The sequence below is a fragment of the Ylistrum balloti genome, unplaced genomic scaffold (assembly GCF_031769215.1).
Source record: "Ylistrum balloti isolate Yb309-2 unplaced genomic scaffold, AGI_CSIRO_Ybal_v1 Utg371142, whole genome shotgun sequence".
In the NCBI taxonomy this organism is placed as follows: Eukaryota; Metazoa; Mollusca; class Bivalvia; order Pectinida; family Pectinidae; genus Ylistrum; species Ylistrum balloti.
The window spans coordinates 361,089-370,024 of record NW_026782626.1 but is presented as its reverse complement, the minus strand read 5'-3'; the positions used below and the strand labels follow the sequence as shown (position 1 = coordinate 370,024).

The window sequence follows — 8,936 nt, the reverse complement described above, 5'->3', positions numbered from 1 at the left end:
GTTATTGATTGTTTAGTTATAAGAGATAATTTTTACAATACAAAAAATTGTACCTTACTTGAGCGTTGGTGTTATTTGTATAAAATGAATAGTGTCTTGCGATAAAAGCAGCATTTTGGAAAGACATTTGTGGCCCGCCAGTGGCTCGCCACTTTTGTCTTTCTTCACCCTCGCCAAAACAAAGCTTACATCTCAAGACACTGACAATGTATTCTCTATATAACAGAGATAGAGGCAACTGACAGAGAGAGGAAGTAGTGGACCGTTACTAATGCTATCTAACTCGATGCCGGTTTACTGATACGGCATTTAAAACAGAATTCCCGGTACGGTGAAAATTTTACCTGAAAAGTTTACACAGATCCAACAACCTATCATCTCTCAATGTAGAGTCAAGACGAGAAGTTAAAAATAATTTAACGTACCTGCGCTCTGTCGTTTGTTGTTTATCTCACTTCAAGCCATGAAAATAAATGAAGCGTAGTTGGTTTATATTATGGTTACTGGTTTAAGTGTGTCTGAAATATTCATAAGAAATGACATTCAAGTGGGAATAGCACTGCTTCATGGAACCGAAAGTGTAAAACAGACTGTATAGTATTAGAAAAATCTATATTGCGATCAGGAAAAGTGCATTGTACTCGGAAGTCCAGAATTCGAACTTGCACGCCCACATAAAGACTCACACGCATGGACAAGCACACGCGCACACACGTTCGCCAGTACACGCAAGAATCTGTTACGTGTGATATACAACTAGACATAAATCCTCTTTCAATAACACAACATTAGTGTGTTCGTCTCTGACTAAAAGTTCAAGATTCATTTTACCAATTCAAGTACATAACGGTATTATATAGATTTTGTTTCGCTCGTCATACAATGATAAACAGTAATTTTTTTTTGAAAATTGTAAAAAGCAGTGTAAAAAGTCATATACAAAACCATCACATTAGCCGTTATCTTTCTTAATCTGCCTTTTTCGAACCGAATAGCTACATACAGATATTTCCGGGTGTCATTCGGCATACCATGTACTTTACTTTTAAAGCGGCTATTACCTTAGATTTCTACACCGGGAAATCGAGAATTCGGCGTATGAATAAAAGATATATCCATAATAAAGCGATACTCGCGCCTATAACGTCAAATATATTGTTTTTGTAAATTTATATTTTCTTCAATCATTCAAGTGTTTTGATGCGATATTGAGGTTTGGAACAAAGTTATGTACGGTAGGGCACAGATTTAGATCATCTAAATAGTTGCAGTTTTTGACATGTTAGGTGATAAACTTATTTCTATCTTTTGTAATTTTGTTTCGATTTTATCAATGTGTATTATGTAGACCATGAACAATTGTTCAGAATATTTACAAGTGAAGTATGAATATCAATATGAATTTACAATTATAGTCAATATTGCATCATACAGCCGTTTTGTCCTGAAAGTCTCGTTAGTGGTGGTTGAGACTTAAAACATCTTTACTAAAACCCAAGCCCCCACCCCCTCGGAATTCAGTAAATTTCTTCATTGTTATTATTGGATTATTTGGAAGTTTACAAGTTTGATAATAAATTGAATACAAATATACCCAAACATGGTTTATGTAATATGTAATTCAGACCCTGATATTTGATACATTGTTATTGCCTTAACAAAATTGGACTTTCATTTCACAAATATTCTATTGAAAAAAAACATTGGATATAAGGCAACAGGCTAAATCCTATATAAGCCCTCTACCTAACAAACAACATTTGTTTCACGTCGATATTCAGTTTTTAACATATACTGTCTATTCAAGTTGAATAACACAACATTTTTTTTCCAGAATTCGATAATATCACACGTTCAAACTCGAAAGCAATATCTCCTTCTTTTAAGATTAGACACTTATGTTTGATAGGGTGAAGATCACGGAAATATTCTGTAACATACAGTGCACCCAAAACAGCAATATCATGTAATGTACCCCAGACACGGAAGTCTGGACACCTATGTCCAGCATGCATGTAGTGAAACATATGTACATAGACCCCTGAGGGGAACTCGTTAGCTCAGGATCACGGGCCGTCTCTAATATTACACATGTTTAGCTTCTTCCTGTAATTAAAACACATCTATATAAGGCCGGGATAGTCTATGACTTTCAGAGCTGACCTGATCTCAACACAGAAAGGTAAGGATTTGAAGGAGTACCTAGCAAAAACATAATTTTATATAGAAATAGTTTGAGTCTAAAGGAAACTTCATATTTTAAGAGAGATGTTGCCAATTTTTGGTGCCATATAACTACTTTTACGATATAAATTTTGTGAAACTATTGAATGTAAAACGAATTAAATTTTTGATCTTGAAATGTCGTAGACTTAAGCATATAATGACATTTTGTTAAATTTTTATGTTTTCGTCTAAAAATAACTTATAACTAATAATATTCAGAATACATTTCCATTCATTTTCTTTTCTTGTTAGAAATAAGTTTAATACCGAAAAATCCCGTCGACCTACTCTGTTAGAGTAAAATTTTCGCCATAATTTCTAAATTCGCCGAAACTAACTCTTAACAGTTTTTTTTTCTTTTATAAAATCTTGGTGATTTATGAAGCAGCAGGAATTGAAGGATATTGTAAGACATGTGCTGCTCAAAACTCAAAATAAAAATGTAGGAAAGCGAATGTTGTAATAAACATACATAAATGTATTTAAAACATTCGGATTTGGACGATATCGTACGTGGCAGATGCACAGAGTTGTCATCACCAGTTATAAATAGAGCATCAAGTTAAAATTTTAAAAAAAAACTTGTCGCACGGAAATCTTAAAAGCACAGTTGATAAATTTTGGTTGGCATTTTTTTCATATCAATCAAAATAGATTAAACAAAAAATTATAAAACACATCTTTTCATTGATGAAACTTAATCTGAAACCAAACATTTTTATTTCATAGCTACAAAATGAACAAGTGTATCGCCCTCATCCTTATCCCATGCTTGGTGGCCTTTGTTGTGGCCCAGTATCCCGGATATGGTCATGGCGCCGGATACGGAGTAGGAGGCTACGGAAGCGGATATGGTCTGAGTAACTTCTACTACAACTACGGTAACCAGCAGCAAGAGAAGAGCTCTAACTTTGCTCTCTGTAAGTATAGATGTGTACGACTGATCCTATAAATAATTGAAAAATATTAAATTTTACCTTTGTCATATACTTTTCCAACACTTACTTATTATCAGTTCGTATTATTTTACTTTCTATCAACTTTTTATGATATATGGCATTTTATTTACGTTCATTAACGGTTTTTTTAAAAACATATATGATGTTATATCGCTTTGGGTTAGACAGTCGTGAATCTTCTCGAATAGACAACATTTCTCTGCCTTACCCTCAAGCTATGGAAAAACTTATTAATCATGTTTTTCTTCGTGCATTTTTTTACTCTCTCCACAAATCGTGATCACCAAAGTAACATATGAATCCTTTTGCAGTGATTTCTGGTCTTCTGTTGTTATTTGCCTTCAACATTACCGGAACCTTGACTGGTTAGATGTAAACAAGGGAGATGGAGATCGGCAAGACACTCACACAAATTATGGTAGGCATTAACAATCGGTTGTTACAATTATTTTTCAATTTTAAAAAAGTGATATATATCTATGGATATCTTTATTTAATGTATAACGAAATAATTTCTCGGCAAATTCAGAAGTCTTTTTCTTCATAAATTAAGGATTTCGAAAAAAAAATTAGAAAACAAAATATTTTAGAAAAAAAACCCGTCAATTGTCGTTTGTGTATTACTGTCACTATATGGATTTTGTCTTCGTTTCAGATTCCACGACTGCCAACCATAACTGTGATATTGCGCGATGTATCTGTATTGTTATTGTTGCTGACTTATTGTCATGTCTTGTTATCATTAAAAATCAATTTTCGAACGAAAAATGAATCGATTTGTTTGTACAACTACTTCAACAGTAAGATTCGACAGTACAAGGGGGTAGACAATTTTGACGTATCCATGACTTCGTACAAGTAATCTTATTTATTCTTCCATAGAAAACGTTAATAAATGACATGTTTGAGAAATAAATTATCGGAACAATAACATTTTTTCAACACAAGTTATTGAAATTACGAATACGATTTACATATTCACAACGTCTAGAAAACAGGAAAAAACGGTACGTGATCGGTCAAAGTCAAAAATCAATAAAATATTCAAAAATGTAAATAATATTGAAATAGATATGTTTTCTTTGTATTTTTAAATGTATTTTTTGTTGATTGCAAGACCTTTATGTGGACTGGGGGCTCTGGGAGCCGCTGATCGATAATATGTTGCAAGTGAAAGTAGTTATATCATTGAATTATACGTAATAAATATTTAGATCACCAAAGTCGTTCTGCTTTAAACTATGTTGGTAGATTGTGAGGCTTATTAGACGAAAAGAAAAAAAGTCTATAATTTTCGGCAAAAACAGCATTCGTGGATGACAGCGAAAGATAGATTTCTTTTCTAAGTATTATGACAATAAAGTGGTATAAACTTGATCTTACCGAAAACTCACGTGAAACTGAATGTCAAACAGCAATGAGTATTAGTGTTTACAGATTCTGTTTCTCACTTTGTCGGAAAACATAACAAAGCGTTTGGTTAAAAACGAGGTTCCGAAAGATCACGTGATGAATTCGGCTATCTCCGATTAAAACAAAAGCGAGTGTTGACCAGTGTTTGAAGTTAATGATATTTATCAATTTTTTCAAAGAAGTGTTATGATTTTGTTAATGGTCTAATCTTAAGTATAACAACGCTTGAAATCAAATGCATGAAAAAAATAACGAAATCTAATCATTTAGTTTTTTTTAAACAAATTCAGTATCTTCTTCGTGCATATTATAAATATGCATATAATTGTACAACCGTACTTTATTTTATGTTAATATACACTTGTCCCAACTCTTCCTGTTTAATTTATAAAGTTCCGAGAATTTGCTTTTTCACTGATCAATTCCCCGATTTTGGATAACCCTTAACTTCACATGATACATTGTGAAGGTACTGCATTAACGTTGGAAGTAATGGGAATTTAAAAAAAAAAAAAAAAAAACATTTTTTGTTGTTTATTATGTACACGTCACAGAATTTAAACCTTCAATTTTCTTATGCCGATTTGAATCACTGACCGCTTGGATACAACTTTTACTGCAAACTCAGTAATTTAACCTTCAACAAATCATATTAATCTATCTTACTCTCGCATTACAACGACGACAACAACAACAACAACCGATTTTTTTTTCTGAAGAACTAAATTTTAGGTTTCGTTTAATGTACATTCATCTGTAAAAATATCTTATTATCCTAGTTGTATTTGTCCTTTTACGATAAAAAAAAACATTTTGCAATATGTTAACAAAAAGTAATCACGAGGGTTAAGCTTTAAGCTATACCAACACAATCGTCTTTTCATGGAAGGACAGACGGATGTTAAACATTAACTACGAATAAACGATAAAATTACCTTGTTCATGAAAGTAAATATAATTCTTTTCACAGTACTGCTGTGTATTATTATTCACCAGCGCTCATTGTTGAAAATTGGAATCAATATCGTTGACGACAAGGCTACACGGATGTTTGAATTGTCATGTAGATAGGAAATGTGTACTTAGATCCCTAAAAAAATTTAAATAGAACTTACTATTGAATATTTACATGTGTATAATAGGAAAATGCATTGTATATCTATTTGAATGAAATCACATCCATTACGTCCTCTTTAGAACCAAAGCCCTAACAGCTTTAATCGATTTCAGCTCAGCCTATTTGTCTTGATATTTGGCCTCTTAAATCTTTAGAAATTATTTCTTGTATAAAATTAAAAATTAATTGACACTAGTAACAGACAACGGTCATACAATTGAGTATACGTATATAAATTTTACTGCTTATCAATTAAAGTCCATTTTCACAGTTGATTTACACATGGTTGCACGTGGATGGTATTGTGGCGCAGTGGCAACACACTTGTCTCTCACCAAGGCGTTCGGGGTTCAATTCCCGAAACGAACATGAAAAACGGAATAGGTCATCTGCCCGACCACTTGAATTTATTTAAAAAAACCCGTTAATGATAGCATTTTTTGTTCTCCTAACTGAAACAAAGCTTGACCTAGATACTAAAAATGTTCGTCAGTATATCATTTGTCCAATGAGAATGCGCTATGTGTACAAAAATCGTAAGCAGTTGTGGGTTTGATTGTTTGTTTTTTATTGATTTTTTGGGGTCTGTTTCGCTATCTTACATTAAAGAAGTTTTGAAGTTTGAAGTTTTCGACGAATGGGGCCCTATGTCATTCAATATCAGATTTGTTACTTTATTTTTGGAACATTTACTTAACTTTGCCACAGGTACGTATTATCCAAATATTGGGACACTGGGTATCACAGTTTAAAAAAATAGCTCAATGGGAAAACATTCAGGATGAATGCCATTTGATATAATTGCAGATGATGGACGTATACACATGTGATAGTAACTACAATGGCAAAAATGAAGGAAGGGCTTGTTGCAGGATAGCCCACGTGCCTAATCATAAAGAACTAGTTTTGAATAACACACGTGCGACTTGTGAATTGATTTCGCTTAGTTTACATAAAACATGAAAAAGGGTGGCTGACAGGGATACTTTTTTCGTCAATTTTATCTAAAGGATTTAGAAAAAAAATCAACAGTTGAATCCAGAATAAATTAAAAATGTGATTTCAAAAATATCAAACCAGTAGGTATTACCACTGCGCCATCCGACCACCTAGGACACTGATGGTGTGATGTTCAACCCCTGACGAACATAAAACATTGCTTGTAATAATAAACGGGAATTACTCTATGCAGTAGAACAGTTAAGATAGTCTGCTTACAGCGACATATACATGTACATCAATTTATAAAAGTATAATTTCTTAAGTTAACCATGGAACCCAAAGACATGTTCAAGAGTGGATGAAACCATTGTTTTCAGTCGAAGGCACATATAATGTTGGGTAAGAGACAAAGAAGGGTCCAAAATGTTATTTGAAGTAGTGTTCAAGGCCAGAGCCCATGGTAGAGGACCCAAATGTGCATGAGTCTAACAGAAGCAATCCTGTTTATGAAGAAATTGTCTTCAATTGTCGTACGGTTGATGGACTCTACTTTCCACCGTCCCAGAGGAAATGCTGTCTTTGCCTGTCCTCAACTGTCCTACGGTTGATGGACTCTACTTTCCACCGTCCCAGAGGAAATGCTGTCTTTGCCTGTACTCAACTGTCCTACGGTTGATGGACTCTACTTTCCACCGTCCCAGAGGAAATGCTGTCTTTGCCTGTCCTCAACTGTCCTACGGTTAATGGATTATTCTTTCCACCGTCGTAGAGGAAATGCTGTCTTTGCCTGTTCTCAACTGTTCCACGGTTGATAGACTCTTCTTTCCACCTCCCAGAGGAAATGCTGTCTTTCTCTTTCATAAACAGAACTAACATCTACAACTGCTGAAAAAGGATAAAGTTTCGGTTGATTTTAATCCGTAGGTATCTGATCTCAAGTCTGAGGGATCATGCGCAGACCACTGTGTTAGTAAGGATTCAGATTCTGATTTTCTCGATGCGTCTAATGGAAGAGAAAAGTTGTGTCTCCTTCTTCCAAGTAAACAGAAGAGATTATCAACGATTGTCTGAGATGGTCACATCTACTTGTCTACCATTTACCAGTTGCATGACAATCGTCTTATATATTCTTAGATTAAGACATTTAAGATGTATTGTGTACGAATGTATTTATTTAGCCATGAAGTTCGGATAAATCTCTGTCTCTCTCTCTCTTAATTAAAAATGATTTATAAATGATTATTTTGAGCCGTCTTGTAATGTATATAAACAAAATTGTTTTTTTCTTTCAAAGGAAAGGGCGTTGATAATGTTGATGTAACTTGTACCCAATCATTCTGCTTTACGGCAATAAAACACATTTTAACTCACTAAACTTGTCGATGAAAAGTCAACCTTTGTTCACAATGTAAAAATATGGATAACCAAGACTATCTAACTCTGACTGGGTATAACATAGAGCAGCTGCCAAAAATTCATAGCCGATGTCCACATCCAATATATTCCCTGTTTTTATCAATTATCGTTGGTTAGCAATGGGAAATTTAGGCATTTTTTAAATTAGCAGATATTAAATAAATTTGTTCAACAAATGCCTTTTGCATAAGACTAATTTCCAAATGGAGCTGTCTCTTTAATTGGAATGGATCTCACATAAAAATGTAATGTATTTCGACATAGTTGCTACATTGTGATAAAGGCACGTGATCAAGTTTCTAAAAAGTGGCATAATATTCATTTCAAATTGATATCACGAGAGTGTGCAAACATCAAAGAAAAAAGAAGAATATCGTGTGTACTAAACGTCTTCTGCTTCTAGACCTATCTGAGCATGAAAAGACACAGTACCGATTGATGTCGCGATGGCGGTAACAAAATGTCATTTCTTCCTAACCAACCTACATCTCTCGAACTGCATGCCTGAAAACGGAATCATCGATCGATGAATAGTTAAGAGGGGAGAGAGAAGTTGAACTGGATTGGACAATCCCTACCTACCGTGCCATTTTTCGCTGGGATATACGTTACAACATTACATTTCTATGAACGTCTAAATAAGGTAACGTTCAATCCATATATTTTAAGTAAATATATCTAAAACACAAACGAACTTGACAGTACATCGAAGAGAAAAGCTGTGGAGATCAATATTATCATATTAACCTACATCGGAGATGACGGGGATAATGTTGGCGCTGTATTGTTTACTTCTGGTAACAAGTAAGTTATTCTACAAATAACATATTTATCTTCGAATATTTATTTATTTATCTATTTAT

The 8,936-nt window shown here is 33.8% G+C and overlaps 1 pseudogene; it reads left to right on the top strand.

Moving 5' to 3' along the window:
* Positions 1-2,099: 2,099 nt before the first annotated feature.
* Positions 2,100-3,555, top strand: LOC132561041 (uncharacterized; annotated as a pseudogene).
* Positions 3,556-8,936: the final 5,381 nt, after the last annotated feature.